Genomic DNA, 26847 nt, shown 5'->3' on the forward strand with positions numbered 1-26847 from the left:
TTTCATTGTGTTGTTGTGTTTTCGTTGTGTTGTGGCTTGATTTCGTTGTGCTGTGGTGTTTTCGTTGTGTTGTGGCTTGATTTCGTTGTGTTGTGGCTTGTTTTCATTGTGTTGTAGCTTGATTTCGTTGTGTTGTGGCTTGATTTCGTTGTGTTGTGGCTTGATTTCGTTGTGTTGGTCACTTCTGGGCCACCGTACATATCACATCAGAAAGGCATTTCCTTCAAATACAATGGTTCAAATGTTCTAAATGTGGAAATAAAGTGCCTAACAGAATGGTTAATATTAATAAAAGCATTTCACGAGTTTGTGTGCCCATATAATCTTTATAAAAGGCGTGCTATCTGCTATAGAGGGGCTCGGAGAGGATAGTCTACCCGAGCTCCGATTGCCCTACAACAGGTAAATTGAATGAATAATAGGATGAATGAATGAGTCATTTATATAGCTGTAATGAAGTTCGTAGATGGGAAGGAAGGAGGCGGGAACCGGCGAACGTTCAACAACATTTATTAATTCAAAATAAATAAACAAAACGAAAGTAAAACCGCGGGCAGCCCCTCACGGACGACTGCCCGCAAACACACAAAATAAAACGTGGGCAGCCCCTCACGGACGACTGCCCACAAACACACAAACAAAACATTACATAAAATCCAGGCCTGGTCCTCTCTCGTCTTCTGCAGCCCTTGCTCCTCCTTATATGCTCCCGTCACATGGCCGCGAGACGAGACCGGTGTGCCACGCAATAATAACCAACTGCAGAACCGCAGAACCCATATACGTCACTCACAACGGTCTGAGGACAACAGCGCCAATGCCACAGTCTCATGCCGGAAGTGGGCGGAGTTCACGAAAACAACAATCGGCACGGCGGAAGAAGAGAACACGGTAAACAGCTGTTTTGTGTTGTGGTTTTAATCTATCAAGTATATTTGTGATGTGTATTTGATCCATCGTTGTTGTATTAACACTTTATAGAACGTGGCTCTATTTTTTTATGTGCTCTGCTTTACGATGTCTATCGCGTCTGTTGATATGGTCTTGGTTTAAGTAACATAATTGTTTGTGATTTTATTTTGTTGCTGGCGCCGTATTTAGGGGCCAAGCACCGAAGGTGCGGAGGCACCTATTGAAATCGTTAGTGTTCCTATTATTAGGGGCCAAGCACCGAAGGTGCGGAGGCACCTATTGAAATCGTTAGTGTTCCTATTATTAGGGGCCAAGCACCGAAGGTGCGGAGGCACCTATTGAAATCGTTAGTGTTCCTATTATTATTCTGCTTCTTCTTCTTCTTTTTCCGCCATAGGAGTCTCTGGCAGCCCATAGAACCGTATGGTAAAAAGTTGTGAAATTTGGCACACTCATAGAGGCCAGTCTGAGCTGTCACTATAGCAAATTTGGTGCCTCTAACTCAATCCCTCTAGCGCCACCACCTGTCCAAAGTTTCACTCATATTTATGCTTATAACTTTTGACCCCTAAGGGCTAGAAACAAAATTCTTTTTTCATCGGATTCCTTGGCTCAAGCCGATTCGATTTCACCCTATGATGTCATTTTCCGGTATGCAAATTTTCCCGCCATTTTGAATTTTCTGAAAAACCTACTTTTTCGAACTCCTCCTAGGCCGTTGCTCCGATTTTCACGAAAATTGAAACAGATCATCTTCAGAGCATGTTGACAAAAAGTTATGGAATTCAAGTTGATTCGTCCAATCGTTTTCAATAAACGCACAAACAAATTTTACGTGGAGGTTGCAAAAACACACTAAAGGCTATATCTCCGCAACGCTTTATTGTATTCAAACCAACCTTGGTACATGTCATCACAAGCATGACTTGAAGCAACATGCAGCGTTTCGGCGCAGCGCCACCTACCTGTCCGGAGATACGAAAAATGCCTATTTTGGCTTATAACTTCTGAACCGTTTATCCAAAAATCATAAAATTGGTCTCATTAGATTCAGGGCGTCATGCCGAGTCGACTGATATCCAATTTTACCATGTCGGCCATTTTGGATGTCGGCCATTTTGAATTATGTGCAAAAATGCTGTATTTTATGAACGCATGAACAGATTGTTATGAAACTTGGTATGGGTCATCACCACGATGCCCTGAAGTAGCCTGAGAAGTTTCGAAACAGCGCCACCTAGTGGAGAATTTTTTTTTTCAAACGCTTATAACTTTGGGTGTGGTTGACATATTTTGATGGGAGTGTGTTTTTTGGTCTCCTGAATCCTTGCCGACTCCAACGATACCAGACTTGCCAGGTTTCGGCATATGGTTTGCGCAGAGTTGTAATTTAGTGCTTAAAAAACATTTGCTGATATCTTCGAAACCGCTAGTCCGATCGAGACGAAACCAGCCTCAGAAGTTCGGAAACATAGGTCGATAGCTATACGCTAATGCCCAAATCTCAAAATATTGATAGTAAGGGGTAGTAAAATCCAATCAAAGTCAGGTGTCAGTCATTTTTTACGTGTTTTTTCATATAAATGTCTATAACTCCAAAACAAAATGAAATATTTTCACCAAACTTGACACACATATGTATGGGCTCACTACGAGGACACATAAAAAAATTGGTGGGATTGTGCCTCTTGGTGGCGCTATAATAAAACAAAACATGAAATTCCCATTGACTTCAATGCAGTATTACGGTTTAAAATGCTAATGCTATAATTTAAGAATGCACTAGTGTATCATTACAAAACTCGGTATGTGTCTTCCGCTCTATGTCCCGAACATATTCAAAAAGTTTCGGGGCAGCGCCACCTTGTGGTCAAAAGTTGTAATAAAATGTACAAAAATGCTAATAACTTTTGATTAAATTAGCCTATTGTAATGAGACTGGTCATAATACATTCATTGGCTCATGCCGAGAAGATAGATACCAATTTTGCCATATTTTGCAAACATATCTGTGCTCCATCTTGTTATTTGTTAAAAATCTACTTTTTCAAACTCATCCTAGACCGTTTGTCCGATTTTCACCAAAATTGATCCGTATCGTCTTCAGACCATGCTGACAAATAGTTATGGATTTCGGATTGATAGACAAAACAGTTTTCATATACCACTGCAACAGAGTTGAGCCATGATGCAAAAATTACTCTTGAGGCTGTATCTCTGCAATGCTTTGACATATTGACACCAAACTTTGCATGTGTCATTGTCATCTCAATCTGACTAAACCACATCAGTTTCGTAACAGTGACACCTATTGGTCGAAAGTGATAAACCATTAAACCATTATTATTGACTGTATTTAAAATTTGACTGCTATTTTGCCTAAAATCAACTTAATAGGTCCTTAATGGCTCATTGTTGCAGTTGGCTTGAGACTTCCAGCCATGCTGGCATGTCTTGTCTTCTTCTTTGCGCTTGGCCCCGATAATGGCTGCTTGTTAGGGGCCAAGCACCGAAGGTGCGGAGGCACCTATTGAAATCGTTAGTGTTCCTATTATTATTCTGCTTCTTCTTCTTCTTCTTCCGCCATAGGAGTCTCTGGCAGCCCATAGAACCGTATGGTAAAAAGTTGTGAAATTTGGCACACTCATAGAGGCCAGTCTGAGCTGTCACTATAGCAAATTTGGTGCCTCTAACTCAATCCCTCTAGCGCCACCACCTGTCCAAAGTTTCACTCATATTTATGCTTATAACTTTTGACCCCTAAGGGCTAGAAACAAAATTCTTTTTTCATCGGATTCCTTGGCTCAAGCCGATTCGATTTCACCCTATGATGTCATTTTCCGGTATGCAAATTTTCCCGCCATTTTGAATTTTCTGAAAAACCTACTTTTTCGAACTCCTCCTAGGCCGTTGCTCCGATTTTCACGAAAATTGAAACAGATCATCTTCAGAGCATGTTGACAAAAAGTTATGGAATTCAAGTTGATTCGTCCAATCGTTTTCAATAAACGCACAAACAAATTTTACGTGGAGGTTGCAAAAACACACTAAAGGCTATATCTCCGCAACGCTTTATCGTATTCAAACCAACCTTGGTACATGTCATCACAAGCATGACTTGAAGCAACATGCAGCGTTTCGGCGCAGCGCCACCTACCTGTCCGGAGATACGAAAAATGCCTATTTTGGCTTATAACTTCTGAACCGTTTATCCAAAAATCATAAAATTGGTCTCATTAGATTCAGGGCGTCATGCCGAGTCGACTGATATCCAATTTTACCATGTCGGCCATTTTGGATGTCGGCCATTTTGAATTATGTGCAAAAATGCTGTATTTTATGAACGCATGAACAGATTGTTATGAAACTTGGTATGGGTCATCACCACGATGCCCTGAAGTAGCCTGAGAAGTTTCGAAACAGCGCCACCTAGTGGAGAATTTTTTTTTTCAAACGCTTATAACTTTGGGTGTGGTTGACATATTTTGATGGGAGTGTGTTTTTTGGTCTCCTGAATCCTTGCCGACTCCAACGATACCAGACTTGCCAGGTTTCGGCATATGGTTTGCGCAGAGTTGTAATTTAGTGCTTAAAAAACATTTGCTGATATCTTCGAAACCGCTAGTCCGATCGAGACGAAACCAGCCTCAGAAGTTCGGAAACATAGGTCGATAGCTATACGCTAATGCCCAAATCTCAAAATATTGATAGTAAGGGGTAGTAAAATCCAATCAAAGTCAGGTGTCAGTCATTTTTTACGTGTTTTTTCATATAAATGTCTATAACTCCAAAACAAAATGAAATATTTTCACCAAACTTGACACACATATGTATGGGCTCACTACGAGGACACATAAAAAAATTGGTGGGATTGTGCCTCTTGGTGGCGCTATAATAAAACAAAACATGAAATTCCCATTGACTTCAATGCAGTATTACGGTTTAAAATGCTAATGCTATGATTTAAGAATGCACTAGTGTATCATTACAAAACTCGGTATGTGTCTTCCGCTCTATGTCCCGAAGATATTCAAAAAGTTTCGGGGCAGCGCCACCTTGTGGTCAAAAGTTGTAATAAAATGTACAAAAATGCTAATAACTTTTGATTAAATTAGCCTATTGTAATGAGACTGGTCATAATACATTCATTGGCTCATGCCGAGAAGATAGATACCAATTTTGCCATATTTTGCAAACATATCTGTGCTCCATCTTGTTATTTGTTAAAAATCTACTTTTTCAAACTCATCCTAGACCGTTTGTCCGATTTTCACCAAAATTGATCCGTATCGTCTTCAGACCATGCTGACAAAAAGTTATGGATTTCGGATTGATAGACAAAACAGTTTTCATATACCACTGCAACAGAGTTGAGCCATGATGCAAAAATGACTCTTGAGGCTGTATCTCTGCAATGCTTTGACATATTGACACCAAACTTTGCATGTGTCATTGTCATCTCAATCTGACTAAACCACATCAGTTTCGTAACAGTGACACCTATTGGTCGAAAGTGATAAACCATTAAACCATTATTATTGACTGTATTTAAAATGTGACTGCTATTTTGCCTAAAATCAACTTAATAGGTCCTTAATGGCTCATTGTTGCAGTTGGCTTGAGACTTCCAGCCATGCTGGCATGTCTTGTCTTCTTCTTTGCGCTTGGCCCCGATAATGGCTGCTTGCAGCTATATTTAGGGGCCAAGCACCGAAGGTGCGGAGGCACCTATTGAAATTGTTAGTGTTCCTATTATTAGGGGCCAAGCACCGAAGGTGCGGAGGCACCTATTGAAATCGTTAGTGTTCCTATTATTAGGGGCCAAGCACCGAAGGTGCGGAGGCACCTATTGAAATCGTTAGTGTTCCTATTATTATTATTCTGCTTCTTCTTCTTCTTCTTTTTCTTCCGCCATAGGAGTCTCTGGCAGCCCATAGAACCGTATGGTAAAAAGTTGTGAAATTTGGCACACTCATAGAGGCCAGTCTGAGCTGTCACTATAGCAAATTTGGTGCCTCTAACTCAATCCCTCTAGCGCCACCACCTGTCCAAAGTTTCACTCATATTTATGCTTATAACTTTTGACCCCTAAGGGCTAGAAACAAAATTCTTTTTTCATCGGATTCCTTTGCTCAAGACGATTCGATTTCACCCTATGATGTCATTTTCCGGTATGCAAATTTTCCCGCCATTTTGAATTTTCTGAAAAACCTACTTTTTCGAACTCCTCCTAGGCCGTTGCTCCGATTTTCACGAAAATTGAAACAGATCATCTTCAGAGCATGTTGACAAAAAGTTATGGAATTCAAGTTGATTCGTCCAATCGTTTTCAATAAACGCACAAACAAATTTTACGTGGAGGTTGCAAAAACACACTAAAGGCTATATCTCCGCAACGCTTTATCGTATTCAAACCAAACTTGGTACATGTCATCACAAGCATGACCTGAAGCAACATGCAGCGTTTCGGCGCAGCGCCACCTACTGGTCCGGAGATACGAAAAATGCATATTTTGGCTTATAACTTCTGAACCGTTTATCCAAAAATCATAAAATTGGTCTCATTAGATTCAGGGCGTCATGCCGAGTCGACTGATATCCAATTTTACCATGTCGGCCATTTTGGATGTCGGCCATTTTGAATTATGTGCAAAAATGCTGTATTTTATGAACGCATGAACGGATTGTTACGAAACTTGGTATGGGTCATCACCACGATGCCCTGAAGTAGCCTGAGAAGTTTCGAAACAGCGCCACCTAGTGGAGAATTTTTTTTTTCAAACGCTTATAACTTTGGGTGTGGTTGACATATTTTGATGGGAGTGTGTTTTTTGGTCTCCTGAATCCTTGCCGACTCCAACGATACCAGACTTGCCAGGTTTCGGCATATGGTTTGCGCAGAGTTGTAATTTAGTGCTTAAAAAACATTTGCTGATATCTTCGAAACCGCTAGTCCGATCGAGACGAAACCAGCCTCAGAAGTTCGGAAACATAGGTCGATAGCTATACGCTAATGCCCAAATCTCAAAATATTGATAGTAAGGGGTAGTAAAATCCAATCAAAGTCAGGTGTCAGTCCTTTTTTACGTGTTTTTTCATATAAATGTCTATAACTCCAAAACAAAATGAGATATTTTCACCAAACTTGACACACATATGTATGGGCTCACTATGAGGACACATAAAAAAATTGGTGGGATTGTGCCTCTTGGTGGCGCTATAATAAAACAAAACATGAAATTCCCATTGACTTCAATGCAGTATTATGGTTTAAAATGCTAATGCTATAATTTAAGAATGCATTAGCGTATCGTTACAAAACTCGGTATGTGTCTTCCGCTCCATGTCCTGAAGATACTCAAAAAGTTTCGGGGTAGCGCCACCTTGTGGTCAAAAGTTGTAATAAAATGTACAGAAATGCGAATAACTTTTGATTAAATTAACCCATTGTAATGAAACTGGTCATAATACAGTCAATGGCTCATGCCGAGAACATGGATACCAATTGTGCCATATTTTGCAAACCTATCTGTCCTCCGTCTTGTTATTTGTTAAAAACCTACTTTTTCAAACTCATCCTAGACCGTTTGTCCGATTTTCACCAAAATTGATCCGTATCGTCTTCAGACCATGCTGACAAATAGTTATGGATTTCGGATTGATAGACAAAACAGTTTTCATATACCACTGCAACAGAGTTGAGCCATGATGCAAAAATTACTCTTGAGGCTGTATCTCTGCAATGCTTTGACATATTGACACCAAACTTTGCATGTGTCATTGTCATCTCAATCTGACTAAACCACATCAGTTTCGTAACAGTGACACCTATTGGTCGAAAGTGATAAACCATTAAACCATTATTATTGACTGTATTTAAAATTTGACTGCTATTTTGCCTAAAATCAACTTAATAGGTCCTTAATGGCTCATTGTTGCAGTTGGCTTGAGACTTCCAGCCATGCTGGCATGTCTTGTCTTCTTCTTTGCGCTTGGCCCCGATAATGGCTGCTTGCAGCTATATTTAGGGGCCAAGCACCGAAGGTGCGGAGGCACCTATTGAAATCGTTAGTGTTCCTATTATTATTATTCTGCTTCTTCTTCTTCTTCTTCTTCTTCTTCTTCTTCTTCCGCCATAGGAGTCTCTGGCAGCCCATAGAACCGTATGGTAAAAAGTTGTGAAATTTGGCACACTTATAGAGGCCAGTCTGAGCTGTCACTATAGCAAATTTGGTGCCTCTAACTCAATCCCTCTAGCGCCACCACCTGTCCAAAGTTTCACTCATATTTATGCTTATAACTTTTGACCCCTAAGGGCTAGAAACAAAATTCTTTTTTCATCGGATTCCTTGGCTCAAGCCGATTCGATTTCACCCTATGATGTCATTTTCCGGTATGCAAATTTTCCCGCCATTTTGAATTTTCTGAAAAACCTACTTTTTCGAACTCCTCCTAGGCCGTTGCTCCGATTTTCACGAAAATTGAAACAGATCATCTTCAGAGCATGTTGACAAAAAGTTATGGAATTCAAGTTGATTCGTCCAATCGTTTTCAATAAACGCACAAACAAATTTTACGTGGAGGTTGCAAAAACACACTAAAGGCTATATCTCCGCAACGCTTTATCGTATTCAAACCAACCTTGGTACATGTCATCACAAGCATGACTTGAAGCAACATGCAGCGTTTCGGCGCAGCGCCACCTACCTGTCCGGAGATACGAAAAATGCCTATTTTGGCTTATAACTTCTGAACCGTTTATCCAAAAATCATAAAATTGGTCTCATTAGATTCAGGGCGTCATGCCGAGTCGACTGATATCCAATTTTACCATGTCGGCCATTTTGGATGTCGGCCATTTTGAATTATGTGCAAAAATGCTGTATTTTATGAACGCATGAACAGATTGTTATGAAACTTGGTATGGGTAATCACCACGATGCCCTGAAGTAGCCTGAGAAGTTTCGAAACAGCGCCACCTAGTGGAGAATTTTTTTTTTCAAACGCTTATAACTTTGGGTGTGGTTGACATATTTTGATGGGAGTGTGTTTTTTGGTCTCCTGAATCCTTGCCGACTCCAACGATACCAGACTTGCCAGGTTTCGGCATATGGTTTGCGCAGAGTTGTAATTTAGTGCTTAAAAAACATTTGCTGATATCTTCGAAACCGCTAGTCCGATCGAGACGAAACCAGCCTCAGAAGTTCGGAAACATAGGTCGATAGCTAGACGCTAATGCCCAAATCTCAAAATATTGATAGTAAGGGGTAGTAAAATCCAATCAAAGTCAGGTGTCAGTCATTTTTTACGTGTTTTTTCATATAAATGTCTATAACTCCAAAACAAAATGAAATATTTTCACCAAACTTGACACACATATGTATGGGCTCACTACGAGGACACATAAAAAAATTGGTGGGATTGTGCCTCTTGGTGGCGCTATAATAAAACAAAACATGAAATTCCCATTGACTTCAATGCAGTATTACGGTTTAAAATGCTAATGCTATAATTTAAGAATGCACTAGTGTATCATTACAAAACTCGGTATGTGTCTTCCGCTCTATGTCCCGAAGATATTCAAAAAGTTTCGGGGCAGCGCCACCTTGTGGTCAAAAGTTGTAATAAAATGTACAAAAATGCTAATAACTTTTGATTAAATTAGCCTATTGTAATGAGACTGGTCATAATACATTCATTGGCTCATGCCGAGAAGATAGATACCAATTTTGCCATATTTTGCAAACATATCTGTGCTCCATCTTGTTATTTGTTAAAAATCTACTTTTTCAAACTCATCCTAGACCGTTTGTCCGATTTTCACCAAAATTGATCCGTATCGTCTTCAGACCATGCTGACAAATACTTATGGATTTCGGATTGATAGACAAAACAGTTTTCATATACCACTGCAACAGAGTTGAGCCATGATGCAAAAATTACTCTTGAGGCTGTATCTCTGCAATGCTTTGACATATTGACACCAAACTTTGCATGTGTCATTGTCATCTCAATCTGACTAAACCACATCAGTTTCGTAACAGTGACACCTATTGGTCGAAAGTGATAAACCATTAAACCATTATTATTGACTGTATTTAAAATTTGACTGCTATTTTGCCTAAAATCAACTTAATAGGTCCTTAATGGCTCATTGTTGCAGTTGGCTTGAGACTTCCAGCCATGCTGGCATGTCTTGTCTTCTTCTTTGCGCTTGGCCCCGATAATGGCTGCTTGCAGCTATATTTATTATTCTGCTTCTTCTTCTTCTTCTTCCGCCATAGGAGTCTCTGGCAGCCCATAGAACCGTATGGTAAAAAGTTGTGAAATTTGGCACACTCATAGAGGCCAGTCTGAGCTGTCACTATAGCAAATTTGGTGCCTCTAACTCAATCCCTCTAGCGCCACCACCTGTCCAAAGTTTCACTCATATTTATGCTTATAACTTTTGACCCCTAAGGGCTAGAAACAAAATTCTTTTTTCATCGGATTCCTTGGCTCAAGCCGATTCGATTTCACCCTATGATGTCATTTTCCGGTATGCAAATTTTCCCGCCATTTTGAATTTTCTGAAAAACCTACTTTTTCGAACTCCTCCTAGGCCGTTGCTCCGATTTTCACGAAAATTGAAACAGATCATCTTCAGAGCATGTTGACAAAAAGTTATGGAATTCAAGTTGATTCGTCCAATCGTTTTCAATAAACGCACAAACAAATTTTACGTGGAGGTTGCAAAAACACACTAAAGGCTATATCTCCGCAACGCTTTATCGTATTCAAACCAACCTTGGTACATGTCATCACAAGCATGACTTGAAGCAACATGCAGCGTTTCGGCGCAGCGCCACCTACCTGTCCGGAGATACGAAAAATGCCTATTTTGGCTTATAACTTCTGAACCGTTTATCCAAAAATCATAAAATTGGTCTCATTAGATTCAGGGCGTCATGCCGAGTCGACTGATATCCAATTTTACCATGTCGGCCATTTTGGATGTCGGCCATTTTGAATTATGTGCAAAAATGCTGTATTTTATGAACGCATGAACAGATTGTTATGAAACTTGGTATGGGTCATCACCACGATGCCCTGAAGTAGCCTGAGAAGTTTCGAAACAGCGCCACCTAGTGGAGAATTTTTTTTTTCAAACGCTTATAACTTTGGGTGTGGTTGACATATTTTGATGGGAGTGTGTTTTTTGGTCTCCTGAATCCTTGCCGACTCCAACGATACCAGACTTGCCAGGTTTCGGCATATGGTTTGCGCAGAGTTGTAATTTAGTGCTTAAAAAACATTTGCTGATATCTTCGAAACCGCTAGTCCGATCGAGACGAAACCAGCCTCAGAAGTTCGGAAACATAGGTCGATAGCTATACGCTAATGCCCAAATCTCAAAATATTGATAGTAAGGGGTAGTAAAATCCAATCAAAGTCAGGTGTCAGTCATTTTTTACGTGTTTTTTCATATAAATGTCTATAACTCCAAAACAAAATGAAATATTTTCACCAAACTTGACACACATATGTATGGGCTCACTACGAGGACACATAAAAAAATTGGTGGGATTGTGCCTCTTGGTGGCGCTATAATAAAACAAAACATGAAATTCCCATTGACTTCAATGCAGTATTACGGTTTAAAATGCTAATGCTATAATTTAAGAATGCACTAGTGTATCGTTACAAAACTCGGTATGTGTCTTCCGCTCTATGTCCCGAAGATATTCAAAAAGTTTCGGGGCAGCGCCACCTTGTGGTCAAAAGTTGTAATAAAATGTACAAAAATGCTAATAACTTTTGATTAAATTAGCCTATTGTAATGAGACTGGTCATAACACATTCATTGGCTCATGCCGAGAAGATAGATACCAATTTTGCCATATTTTGCAAACATATCTGTGCTCCATCTTGTTATTTGTTAAAAATCTACTTTTTCAAACTCATCCTAGACCGTTTGTCCGATTTTCACCAAAATTGATCCGTATCGTCTTCAGACCATGCTGACAAATACTTATGGATTTCGGATTGATAGACAAAACAGTTTTCATATACCACTGCAACAGAGTTGAGCCATGATGCAAAAATTACTCTTGAGGCTGTATCTCTGCAATGCTTTGACATATTGACACCAAACTTTGCATGTGTCATTGTCATCTCAATCTGACTAAACCACATCAGTTTCGTAACAGTGACACCTATTGGTCGAAAGTGATAAACCATTAAACCATTATTATTGACTGTATTTAAAATTTGACTGCTATTTTGCCTAAAATCAACTTAATAGGTCCTTAATGGCTCATTGTTGCAGTTGGCTTGAGACTTCCAGCCATGCTGGCATGTCTTGTCTTCTTCTTTGCGCTTGGCCCCGATAATGGCTGCTTGCAGCTATATTTATTATTCTGCTTCTTCTTCTTCTTCTTCTTCTTTTTCTTCCGCCATAGGAGTCTCTGGCAGCCCATAGAACCGTATGGTAAAAAGTTGTGAAATTTGGCACACTCATAGAGGCCAGTCTGAGCTGTCACTATAGCAAATTTGGTGCCTCTAACTCAATCCCTCTAGCGCCACCACCTGTCCAAAGTTTCACTCATATTTATGCTTATAACTTTTGACCCCTAAGGGCTAGAAACAAAATTCTTTTTTCATCGGATTCCTTGGCTCAAGCCGATTCGATTTCACCCTATGATGTCATTTTCCGGTATGCAAATTTTCCCGCCATTTTGAATTTTCTGAAAAACCTACTTTTTCGAACTCCTCCTAGGCCGTTGCTCCGATTTTCACGAAAATTGAAACAGATCATCTTCAGAGCATGTTGACAAAAAGTTATGGAATTCAAGTTGATTCGTCCAATCGTTTTCAATAAACGCACAAACAAATTTTACGTGGAGGTTGCAAAAACACACTAAAGGCTATATCTCCGCAACGCTTTATCGTATTCAAACCAACCTTGGTACATGTCATCACAAGCATGACTTGAAGCAACATGCAGCGTTTCGGCGCAGCGCCACCTACCTGTCCGGAGATACGAAAAATGCCTATTTTGGCTTATAACTTCTGAACCGTTTATCCAAAAATCATAAAATTGGTCTCATTAGATTCAGGGCGTCATGCCGAGTCGACTGATATCCAATTTTACCATGTCGGCCATTTTGGATGTCGGCCATTTTGAATTATGTGCAAAAATGCTGTATTTTATGAACGCATGAACAGATTGTTATGAAACTTGGTATGGGTCATCACCACGATGCCCTGAAGTAGCCTGAGAAGTTTCGAAACAGCGCCACCTAGTGGAGAATTTTTTTTTTCAAACGCTTATAACTTTGGGTGTGGTTGACATATTTTGATGGGAGTGTGTTTTTTGGTCTCCTGAATCCTTGCCGACTCCAACGATACCAGACTTGCCAGGTTTCGGCATATGGTTTGCGCAGAGTTGTAATTTAGTGCTTAAAAAACATTTGCTGATATCTTCGAAACCGCTAGTCCGATCGAGACGAAACCAGCCTCAGAAGTTCGGAAACATAGGTCGATAGCTATACGCTAATGCCCAAATCTCAAAATATTGATAGTAAGGGGTAGTAAAATCCAATCAAAGTCAGGTGTCAGTCATTTTTTACGTGTTTTTTCATATAAATGTCTATAACTCCAAAACAAAATGAAATATTTTCACCAAACTTGACACACATATGTATGGGCTCACTACGAGGACACATAAAAAAATTGGTGGGATTGTGCCTCTTGGTGGCGCTATAATAAAACAAAACATGAAATTCCCATTGACTTCAATGCAGTATTACGGTTTAAAATGCTAATGCTATAATTTAAGAATGCACTAGTGTATCATTACAAAACTCGGTATGTGTCTTCCGCTCTATGTCCCGAAGATATTCAAAAAGTTTCGGGGCAGCGCCACCTTGTGGTCAAAAGTTGTAATAAAATGTACAAAAATGCTAATAACTTTTGATTAAATTAGCCTATTGTAATGAGACTGGTCATAATACATTCATTGGCTCATGCCGAGAAGATAGATACCAATTTTGCCATATTTTGCAAACATATCTGTGCTCCATCTTGTTATTTGTTAAAAATCTACTTTTTCAAACTCATCCTAGACCGTTTGTCCGATTTTCACCAAAATGGATCCGTATCGTCTTCAGACCATGCTGACAAATACTTATGGATTTCGGATTGATAGACAAAACAGTTTTCATATACCACTGCAACAGAGTTGAGCCATGATGCAAAAATTACTCTTGAGGCTGTATCTCTGCAATGCTTTGACATATTGACACCAAACTTTGCATGTGTCATTGTCATCTCAATCTGACTAAACCACATCAGTTTCGTAACAGTGACACCTATTGGTCGAAAGTGATAAACCATTAAACCATTATTATTGACTGTATTTAAAATTTGACTGCTATTTTGCCTAAAATCAACTTAATAGGTCCTTAATGGCTCATTGTTGCAGTTGGCTTGAGACTTCCAGCCATGCTGGCATGTCTTGTCTTCTTCTTTGCGCTTGGCCCCGATAATGGCTGCTTGCAGCTATATTTAGGGGCCAAGCACCGAAGGTGCGGAGGCACCTATTGAAATCGTTAGTGTTCCTATTATTATTAGGGGCCAAGCACCGAAGGTGCGGAGGCACCTATTGAAATCGTTAGTGTTCCTATTATTATTATTCTGCTTCTTCTTCTTCCGCCATAGGAGTCTCTGGCAGCCCATAGAACCGTATGGTAAAAAATTGTGAAATTTGGCACACTCATAGAGGCCAGTCTGAGCTGTCACTATAGCAAATTTGGTGCCTCTAACTCAATCTCTCTAGCGCCACCACCTGTCCAAAGTTTCACTCATATTTATGCTTATAACTTTTAACCCCTAAGGGCTAGAAACAAAATTCTTTTTTCATCGGATTCCTTGGCTCAAGCCGATTCGATTTCACCCTATGATGTCATTTTCCGGTATGCAAATTTTCCCGCCATTTTGAATTTTCTGAAAAACCTACTTTTTCTAACTCCTCCTAGGCCGTTGCTCCGATTTTCATGAAAATTGAAACAGATCATCTTCATAGCATGCTGACAAAAAGTTATGGAATTTAAGTTGATTCGTCCAATCGTTTTCAATAAACGCACAAACAAATTTTACGTAGAGGTTGCAAAAACACACTAAAGGCTATATCTCCGCAACGCTTTATCGTATTCAAACCAAACTTGGTACATGTCATCACAAGCATGACCTGAAGCAACATGCAGCGTTTCGGCGCAGCGCCACCTACCGGTCCGGAGATACGAAAAATGCATATTTTGGCTTATAACTTCTGAACCGTTTATCCAAAAATCATAAAATTGGTCTCATTAGATTCAGGGCGTCATGCCGAGTCGACTGATATCCAATTTTACCATGTCGGCCATTTTGGATGTCGGCCATTTTGAATTATGTGCAAAAATGCTGTATTTTATGAACGCATGAACAGATTGTTATGAAACTTGGTATGGGTCATCACCACGATGCCCTGAAGTAGCCTGAGAAGTTTCGAAACAGCGCCACCTAGTGGAGAATTTTTTTTTTCAAACGCTTATAACTTTGGGTGTGGTTGACATATTTTGATGGGAGTGTGTTTTTTGGTCTCCTGAATCCTTGCCGACTCCAACGATACCAGACTTGCCAGGTTTCGGCATATGGTTTGCGCAGAGTTGTAATTTAGCGCTTAAAAAACATTTGCTGATATCTTCGAAACCGCTAGTCCGATCGAGACGAAACCAGCCTCAGAAGTTCGGAAACATAGGTCGATAGCTATACGCTAATGCCCAAATCTCAAAATATTGATAGTAAGGGGTAGTAAAATCCAATCAAAGTCAGGTGTCAGTCCTTTTTTACGTGTTTTTTCATATAAATGTCTATAACTCCAAAACAAAATGAGATATTTTCACCAAACTTGACACACATATGTATGGGCTCACTATGAGGACACATAAAAAAATTGGTGGGATTGTGCCTCTTGGTGGCGCTATAATAAAACAAAACATGAAATTCCCATTGACTTCAATGCAGTATTATGGTTTAAAATGCTAATGCTATAATTTACGAATGCATTAGCGTATCGTTACAAAACTCGGTATGTGTCTTCCGCTCCATGTCCCGAAGATACTCAAAAACTTTCGGGGTAGCGCCACCTTGTGGTCAAAAGTTGTAATAAAATGTACAGAAATGCGAATAACTTTTGATTAAATTAACCCATTGTAATGAAACTGGTCATAATACAGTCAATGGCTCATGCCGAGAACATGGATACCAATTGTGCCATATTTTGCAAACATATCTGTGCTCCGTCTTGTTATTTGTTAAAAACCTACTTTTTCAAACTCATCCTAGACCGTTTGTCCGATTTTCACCAAAATTGAACCGTATCGTCTTCAGACCATGCCGACAAATAGTTATGGATTTCATGTTGATAGACAAAACAGTTTTCATATACCACTGCAACAGAGTTGAGCCATGATGCAAAAATGACTCTTGAGGCTGTATCTCTGCAATGCTTTGACATATTGACACCAAACTTTGCATGTGTCATTGTCATCTCAATCTGACTAAACCACATCAGTTTCGTAACAGTGACACCTATTGGTCGAAAGTGATAAACCATTAAACCATTATTATTGACTGTATTTAAAATTTGACTGCTATTTTGCCTAAAATCAACTTAATAGGTCCTTAATGGCTCATTGTTGCAGTTGGCTTGAGACTTCCAGCCATGCTGGCATGTCTTGTCTTCTTCTTTGCGCTTGGCCCCGATAATGGCTGCTTGCAGCTATATTTCTGCTTCTTCTTCTTCTTCTTCCGCCATAGGAGTCTCTGGCAGCCCATAGAACCGTATGGTAAAAAGTTGTGAAATTTGGCACACTCATAGAGGCCAGTCTGAGCTGTCACTGTAGCAAATTTGGTGCCTCTAACTCAATCCCTCTAGCGCCACCACCTGTCCAAAGTTTCACTCATATTTATGCTTATAACTTTTGACCCCTAAGGGCTAGAAACAAAATTCTTTTTTCATCGGATTCCTTGGCTCAAGCCGATTCGATTTCACCCTATGATGTCATTTTCCGGTATGCAAATTTTCCCGCCATTTTGAATTTTCTGAAAAACCTACTTTTTCGAACTCCTCCTAGGCCGTTGCTCCGATTTTCACGAAAATTGAAACAGATCATCTTCAGAGCATGTTGACAAAAAGTTATGGAATTCAAGTTGATTCGTCCAATCGTTTTCAATAAACGCACAAACAAATTTTACGTGGAGGTTGCAAAAACACACTAAAGGCTATATCTCCGCAACGCTTTATCGTATTCAAACCAACCTTGGTACATGTCATCACAAGCATGACTTGAAGCAACATGCAGCGTTTCGGCGCAGCGCCACCTACCTGTCCGGAGATACGAAAAATGCCTATTTTGGCTTATAACTTCTGAACCGTTTATCCAAAAATCATAAAATTGGTCTCATTAGATTCAGGGCGTCATGCCGAGTCGACTGATATCCAATTTTACCATGTCGGCCATTTTGGATGTCGGCCATTTTGAATTATGTGCAAAAATGCTGTATTTTATGAACGCATGAACAGATTGTTATGAAACTTGGTATGGGTCATCACCACGATGCCCTGAAGTAGCCTGAGAAGTTTCGAAACAGCGCCACCTAGTGGAGAATTTTTTTTTTCAAACGCTTATAACTTTGGGTGTGGTTGACATATTTTGATGGGAGTGTGTTTTTTGGTCTCCTGAATCCTTGCCGACTCCAACGATACCAGACTTGCCAGGTTTCGGCATATGGTTTGCGCAGAGTTGTAATTTAGTGCTTAAAAAACATTTGCTGATATCTTCGAAACCGCTAGTCCGATCGAGACGAAACCAGCCTCAGAAGTTCGGAAACATAGGTCGATAGCTATACGCTAATGCCCAAATCTCAAAATATTGATAGTAAGGGGTAGTAAAATCCAATCAAAGTCAGGTGTCAGTCATTTTTTACGTGTTTTTTCATATAAATGTCTATAACTCCAAAACAAAATGAAATATTTTCACCAAACTTGACACACATATGTATGGGCTCACTACGAGGACACATAAAAAAATTGGTGGGATTGTGCCTCTTGGTGGCGCTATAATAAAACAAAACATGAAATTCCCATTGACTTCAATGCAGTATTACGGTTTAAAATGCTAATGCTATAATTTAAGAATGCACTAGTCTATCGTTACAAAACTCGGTATGTGTCTTCCGCTCTATGTCCCGAAGATATTCAAAAAGTTTCGGGGCAGCGCCACCTTGTGGTCAAAAGTTGTAATAAAATGTACAAAAATGCTAATAACTTTTGATTAAATTAGCCTATTGTAATGAGACTGGTCATAATACATTCATTGGCTCATGCCGAGAAGATAGATACCAATTTTGCCATATTTTGCAAACATATCTGTGCTCCATCTTGTTATTTGTTAAAAATCTACTTTTTCAAACTCATCCTAGACCGTTTGTCCGATTTTCACCAAAATTGATCCGTATCGTCTTCAGACCATGCTGACAAATACTTATGGATTTCGGATTGATAGACAAAACAGTTTTCATATACCACTGCAACAGAGTTGAGCCATGATGCAAAAATTACTCTTGAGGCTGTATCTCTGCAATGCTTTGACATATTGACACCAAACTTTGCATGTGTCATTGTCATCTCAATCTGACTAAACCACATCAGTTTCGTAACAGTGACACCTATTGGTCGAAAGTGATAAACCATTAAACCATTATTATTGACTGTATTTAAAATTTGACTGCTATTTTGCCTAAAATCAACTTAATAGGTCCTTAATGGCTCATTGTTGCAGTTGGCTTGAGACTTCCAGCCATGCTGGCATGTCTTGTTATTATTCTGCTTCTTCCGCCATAGGAGTCTCTGGCAGCCCATAGAACCGTATGGTAAAAAGTTGTGAAATATGGCACACTCATAGAGGCCAGTCTGAGCTGTCACTATAGCAAATTTGGTGCCTCTAACTCAATCCCTCTAGCGCCACCACCTGTCCAAAGTTTCACTCATATTTATGCTTATAACTTTTGACCCCTAAGGGCTAGAAACAAAATTCTTTTTTCATCGGATTCCTTGGCTCAAGCCGATTCGATTTCACCCTATGATGTCATTTTCCGGTATGCAAATTTTCCCGCCATTTTGAATTTTCTGAAAAACCTACTTTTTCGAACTCCTCCTAGGCCGTTGCTCCGATTTTCACGAAAATTGAAACAGATCATCTTCAGAGCATGTTGACAAAAAGTTATGGAATTCAAGTTGATTCGTCCAATCGTTTTCAATAAACGCACAAACAAATTTTACGTGGAGGTTGCAAAAACACACTAAAGGCTATATCTCCGCAACGCTTTATCGTATTCAAACCAAACTTGGTACATGTCATCACAAGCATGACCTGAAGCAACATGCAGCGTTTCGGCGCAGCGCCACCTACTGGTCCGGAGATACGAAAAATGCATATTTTGGCTTATAACTTCTGAACCGTTTATCCAAAAATCATAAAATTGGTCTCATTAGATTCAGGGCGTCATGCCGAGTCGACTGATATCCAATTTTACCATGTCGGCCATTTTGGATGTCGGCCATTTTGAATTATGTGCAAAAATGCTGTATTTTATGAACGCATGAACAGATTGTTATGAAACTTGGTATGGGTCATCACCACGATGCCCTGAAGTAGCCTGAGAAGTTTCGAAACAGCGCCACCTAGTGGAGAATTTTTTTTTTCAAACGCTTATAACTTTGGGTGTGGTTGACATATTTTGATGGGAGTGTGTTTTTTGGTCTCCTGAATCCTTGCCGACTCCAACGATACCAGACTTGCCAGGTTTCGGCATATGGTTTGCGCAGAGTTGTAATTTAGTGCTTAAAAAACATTTGCTGATATCTTCGAAACCGCTAGTCCGATCGAGACGAAACCAGCCTCAGAAGTTCGGAAACATAGGTCGATAGCTATACGCTAATGCCCAAATCTCAAAATATTGATAGTAAGGGGTAGTAAAATCCAATCAAAGTCAGGTGTCAGTCATTTTTTACGTGTTTTTTCATATAAATGTCTATAACTCCAAAACAAAATGAAATATTTTCACCAAACTTGACACACATATGTATGGGCTCACTACGAGGACACATAAAAAAATTGGTGGGATTGTGCCTCTTGGTGGCGCTATAATAAAACAAAACATGAAATTCCCATTGACTTCAATGCAGTATTACGGTTTAAAATGCTAATGCTATAATTTAAGAATGCACTAGTGTATCATTACAAAACTCGGTATGTGTCTTCCGCTCTATGTCCCGAAGATATTCAAAAAGTTTCGGGGCAGCGCCACCTTGTGGTCAAAAGTTGTAATAAAATGTACAAAAATGCTAATAACTTTTGATTAAATTAGCCTATTGTAATGAGACTGGTCATAATACATTCATTGGCTCATGCCGAGAAGATAGATACCAATTTTGCCATATTTTGCAAACATATCTGTGCTCCATCTTGTTATTTGTTAAAAATCTACTTTTTCAAACTCATCCTAGACCGTTTGTCCGATTTTCACCAAAATTAATCCGTATCGTCTTCAGACCATGCTGACAAATACTTATGGATTTCGGATTGATAGACAAAACAGTTTTCATATACCACTGCAACAGAGTTGAGCCATGATGCAAAAATTACTTTTGAGGCTGTATCTCTGCAATGCTTTGACATATTGACACCAAACTTTGCATGTGTCATTGTCATCTCAATCTGACTAAACCACATCAGTTTCGTAACAGTGACACCTATTGGTCGAAAGTGATAAACCATTAAACCATTATTATTGACTGTATTTAAAATTTGACTGCTATTTTGCCTAAAATCAACTTAATAGGTCCTTAATGGCTCATTGTTGCAGTTGGCTTGAGACTTCCAGCCATGCTGGCATGTCTTGTCTTCTTCTTTGCGCTTGGCCCCGATAATGGCTGCTTGCAGCTATATTTAGGGGCCAAGCACCGAAGGTGCGGAGGCACCTATTGAAATCGTTAGTGTTCCTATTATTATTCTGCTTCTTCTTCTTCTTCTTCCGCCATAGGAGTCTCTGGCAGCCCATAGAACCGTATGGTAAAAAGTTGTGAAATTTGGCACACTCATAGAGGCCAGTCTGAGCTGTCACTATAGCAAATTTGGTGCCTCTAACTCAATCCCTCTAGCGCCACCACCTGTCCAAAGTTTCACTCATATTTATGCTTATAACTTTTGACCCCTAAGGGCTAGAAACAAAATTCTTTTTTCATCGGATTCCTTGGCTCAAGCCGATTCGATTTCACCCTATGATGTCATTTTCCGGTATGCAAATTTTCCCGCCATTTTGAATTTTCTGAAAAACCTACTTTTTCGAACTCCTCCTAGGCCGTTGCTCCGATTTTCACGAAAATTGAAACAGATCATCTTCAGAGCATGTTGACAAAAAGTTATGGAATTCAAGTTGATTCGTCCAATCGTTTTCAATAAACGCACAAACAAATTTTACGTGGAGGTTGCAAAAACACACTAAAGGCTATATCTCCGCAACGCTTTATCGTATTCAAACCAACCTTGGTACATGTCATCACAAGCATGACTTGAAGCAACATGCAGCGTTTCGGCGCAGCGCCACCTACCTGTCCGGAGATACGAAAAATGCCTATTTTGGCTTATAACTTCTGAACCGTTTATCCAAAAATCATAAAATTGGTCTCATTAGATTCAGGGCGTCATGCCGAGTCGACTGATATCCAATTTTACCATGTCGGCCATTTTGGATGTCGGCCATTTTGAATTATGTGCAAAAATGCTGTATTTTATGAACGCATGAACAGATTGTTATGAAACTTGGTATGGGTCATCACCACGATGCCCTGAAGTAGCCTGAGAAGTTTCGAAACAGCGCCACCTAGTGGAGAATTTTTTTTTTCAAACGCTTATAACTTTGGGTGTGGTTGACATATTTTGATGGGAGTGTGTTTTTTGGTCTCCTGAATCCTTGCCGACTCCAACGATACCAGACTTGCCAGGTTTCGGCATATGGTTTGCGCAGAGTTGTAATTTAGTGCTTAAAAAACATTTGCTGATATCTTCGAAACCGCTAGTCCGATCGAGACGAAACCAGCCTCAGAAGTTCGGAAACATAGGTCGATAGCTATACGCTAATGCCCAAATCTCAAAATATTGATAGTAAGGGGTAGTAAAATCCAATCAAAGTCAGGTGTCAGTCCTTTTTTACGTGTTTTTTCATATAAATGTCTATAACTCCAAAACAAAATGAGATATTTTCACCAAACTTGACACACATATGTATGGGCTCACTATGAGGACACATAAAAAAATTGGTGGGATTGTGCCTCTTGGTGGCGCTATAATAAAACAAAACATGAAATTCCCATTGACTTCAATGCAGTATTATGGTTTAAAATGCTAATGCTATAATTTACGAATGCATTAGCGTATCGTTACAAAACTCGGTATGTGTCTTCCGCTCCATGTCCTGAAGATACTCAAAAAGTTTCGGGGTAGCGCCACCTTGTGGTCAAAAGTTGTAATAAAATGTACAGAAATGCGAATAACTTTTGATTAAATTAACCCATTGTAATGAAACTGGTCATAATACAGTCAATGGCTCATGCCGAGAACATGGATACCAATTGTGCCATATTTTGCAAACCTATCTGTCCTCCGTCTTGTTATTTGTTAAAAACCTACTTTTTCAAACTCATCCTAGACCGTTTGTCCGATTTTCACCAAAATTGATCCGTATCGTCTTCAGACCATGCTGACAAATACTTATGGATTTCGGATTGATAGACAAAACAGTTTTCATATACCACTGCAACAGAGTTGAGCCATGATGCAAAAATTACTCTTGAGGCTGTATCTCTGCAATGCTTTGACATATTGACACCAAACTTTGCATGTGTCATTGTCATCTCAATCTGACTAAACCACATCAGTTTCGTAACAGTGACACCTATTGGTCGAAAGTGATAAACCATTAAACCATTATTATTGACTGTATTTAAAATTTGACTGCTATTTTGCCTAAAATCAACTTAATAGGTCCTTAATGGCTCATTGTTGCAGTTGGCTTGAGACTTCCAGCCATGCTGGCATGTCTTGTCTTCTTCTTTGCGCTTGGCCCCGATAATGGCTGCTTGTTAGGGGCCAAGCACCGAAGGTGCGGAGGCACCTATTGAAATCGTTAGTGTTCCTATTATTATTAGGGGCCAAGCACCGAAGGTGCGGAGGCACCTATTGAAATCGTTAGTGTTCCTATTATTATTATTCTGCTTCTTCCGCCATAGGAGTCTCTGGCAGCCCATAGAACCGTATGGTAAAAAGTTGTGAAATTTGGCACACTCATAGAGGCCAGTCTGAGCTGTCACTATAGCAAATTTGGTGCCTCTAACTCAATCCCTCTAGCGCCACCACCTGTCCAAAGTTTCACTCATATTTACGCTTATAACTTTTGACCCCTAAGGGCTAGAAACAAAATTCTTTTTTCATCGGATTCCTTGGCTCAAGCCGATTCGATTTCACCCTATGATGTCATTTTCCGGTATGCAAATTTTCCCGCCATTTTGAATTTTCTGAAAAACCTACTTTTTCGAACTCCTCCTAGGCCGTTGCTCCGATTTTCACGAAAATTGAAACAGATCATCTTCAGAGCATGTTGACAAAAAGTTATGGAATTCAAGTTGATTCGTCCAATCGTTTTCAATAAACGCACAAACAAATTTTACGTGGAGGTTGCAAAAACACACTAAAGGCTATATCTCCGCAACGCTTTATCGTATTCAAACCAACCTTGGTACATGTCATCACAAGCATGACTTGAAGCAACATGCAGCGTTTCGGCGCAGCGCCACCTACCTGTCCGGAGATACGAAAAATGCCTATTTTGGCTTATAACTTCTGAACCGTTTATCCAAAAATCATAAAATTGGTCTCATTAGATTCAGGGCGTCATGCCGAGTCGACTGATATCCAATTTTACCATGTCGGCCATTTTGGATGTCGGCCATTTTGAATTATGTGCAAAAATGCTGTATTTTATGAACGCATGAACAGATTGTTATGAAACTTGGTATGGGTCATCACCACGATGCCCTGAAGTAGCCTGAGAAGTTTCGAAACAGCGCCACCTAGTGGAGAATTTTTTTTTTCAAACGCTTATAACTTTGGGTGTGGTTGACATATTTTGATGGGAGTGTGTTTTTTGGTCTCCTGAATCCTTGCCGACTCCAACGATACCAGACTTGCCAGGTTTCGGCATATGGTTTGCGCAGAGTTGTAATTTAGTGCTTAAAAAACATTTGCTGATATCTTCGAAACCGCTAGTCCGATCGAGACGAAACCAGCCTCAGAAGTTCGGAAACATAGGTCGATAGCTATACGCTAATGCCCAAATCTCAAAATATTGATAGTAAGGGGTAGTAAAATCCAATCAAAGTCAGGTGTCAGTCATTTTTTACGTGTTTTTTCATATAAATGTCTATAACTCCAAAACAAAATGAAATATTTTCACCAAACTTGACACACATATGTATGGGCTCACTACGAGGACACATAAAAAAATTGGTGGGATTGTGCCTCTTGGTGGCGCTATAATAAAACAAAACATGAAATTCCCATTGACTTCAATGCAGTATTACGGTTTAAAATGCTAATGCTATAATTTAAGAATGCACTAGTGTATCGTTACAAAACTCGGTATGTGTCTTCCGCTCTATGTCCCGAAGATATTCAAAAAGTTTCGGGGCAGCGCCACCTTGTGGTCAAAAGTTGTAATAAAATGTACAAAAATGCTAATAACTTTTGATTAAATTAGCCTATTGTAATGAGACTGGTCATAATACATTCATTGGCTCATGCCGAGAAGATAGATACCAATTTTGCCATATTTTGCAAACATATCTGTGCTCCATCTTGTTATTTGTTAAAAATCTACTTTTTCAAACTCATCCTAGACCGTTTGTCCGATTTTCACCAAAATTGATCCGTATCGTCTTCAGACCATGCTGACAAATACTTATGGATTTCGGATTGATAGACAAAACAGTTTTCATATACCACTGCAACAGAGTTGAGCCATGATGCAAAAATTACTCTTGAGGCTGTATCTCTGCAATGCTTTGACATATTGACACCAAACTTTGCATGTGTCATTGTCATCTCAATCTGACTAAACCACATCAGTTTCGTAACAGTGACACCTATTGGTCGAAAGTGATAAACCATTAAACCATTATTATTGACTGTATTTAAAATTTGACTGCTATTTTGCCTAAAATCAACTTAATAGGTCCTTAATGGCTCATTGTTGCAGTTGGCTTGAGACTTCCAGCCATGCTGGCATGTCTTGTCTTCTTCTTTGCGCTTGGCCCCGATAATGGCTGCTTGCAGCTATATTTCTGCTTCTTCTTCTTCTTCTTCCGCCATAGGAGTCTCTGGCAGCCCATAGAACCGTATGGTAAAAAGTTGTGAAATTTGGCACACTCATAGAGGCCAGTCTGAGCTGTCACTATAGCAAATTTGGTGCCTCTAACTCAATCCCTCTAGCGCCACCACCTGTCCAAAGTTTCACTCATATTTATGCTTATAACTTTTGACCCCTAAGGGCTAGAAACAAAATTCTTTTTTCATCGGATTCCTTGGCTCAAGCCGATTCGATTTCACCCTATGATGTCATTTTCCGGTATGCAAATTTTCCCGCCATTTTGAATTTTCTGAAAAACCTACTTTTTCGAACTCCTCCTAGGCCGTTGCTCCGATTTTCACGAAAATTGAAACAGATCATCTTCAGAGCATGTTGACAAAAAGTTATGGAATTCAAGTTGATTCGTCCAATCGTTTTCAATAAACGCACAAACAAATTTTACGTGGAGGTTGCAAAAACACACTAAAGGCTATATCTCCGCAACGCTTTATCGTATTCAAACCAACCTTGGTACATGTCATCACAAGCATGACTTGAAGCAACATGCAGCGTTTCGGCGCAGCGCCACCTACCTGTCCGGAGATACGAAAAATGCCTATTTTGGCTTATAACTTCTGAACCGTTTATCCAAAAATCATAAAATTGGTCTCATTAGATTCAGGGCGTCATGCCGAGTCGACTGATATCCAATTTTACCATGTCGGCCATTTTGGATGTCGGCCATTTTGAATTATGTGCAAAAATGCTGTATTTTATGAACGCATGAACAGATTGTTATGAAACTTGGTATGGGTCATCACCACGATGCCCTGAAGTAGCCTGAGAAGTTTCGAAACAGCGCCACCTAGTGGAGAATTTTTTTTTTCAAACGCTTATAACTTTGGGTGTGGTTGACATATTTTGATGGGAGTGTGTTTTTTGGTCTCCTGAATCCTTGCCGACTCCAACGATACCAGACTTGCCAGGTTTCGGCATATGGTTTGCGCAGAGTTGTAATTTAGTGCTTAAAAAACATTTGCTGATATCTTCGAAACCGCTAGTCCGATCGAGACGAAACCAGCCTCAGAAGTTCGGAAACATAGGTCGATAGCTATACGCTAATGCCCAAATCTCAAAATATTGATAGTAAGGGGTAGTAAAATCCAATCAAAGTCAGGTGTCAGTCATTTTTTACGTGTTTTTTCATATAAATGTCTATAACTCCAAAACAAAATGAAATATTTTCACCAAACTTGACACACATATGTATGGGCTCACTACGAGGACACATAAAAAAATTGGTGGGATTGTGCCTCTTGGTGGCGCTATAATAAAACAAAACATGAAATTCCCATTGACTTCAATGCAGTATTACGGTTTAAAATGCTAATGCTATAATTTAAGAATGCACTAGTGTATCATTACAAAACTCGGTATGTGTCTTCCGCT

General features: G+C 39.6%; 1 long non-coding RNA gene across 2 annotated transcripts in view; it reads left to right on the plus strand.

The window, feature by feature from the left end:
• The first annotated feature begins 752 nt into the window (after positions 1-752).
• LOC137055558 (uncharacterized) overlaps positions 753-26847 on the plus strand; it is a 108147-nt gene continuing 82052 nt past the window's right edge. For both annotated transcript variants that reach the window (XR_010900026.1, XR_010900024.1), the window contains exon 1: positions 753-891. This is a non-coding gene — a long non-coding RNA (uncharacterized lncRNA). The remainder of the gene's footprint in view (positions 892-26847) is intronic.

This window comes from Pseudorasbora parva, chromosome 2, assembly GCF_024679245.1.
Source record: "Pseudorasbora parva isolate DD20220531a chromosome 2, ASM2467924v1, whole genome shotgun sequence".
Classification (NCBI taxonomy): Eukaryota; Metazoa; Chordata; class Actinopteri; order Cypriniformes; family Gobionidae; genus Pseudorasbora; species Pseudorasbora parva.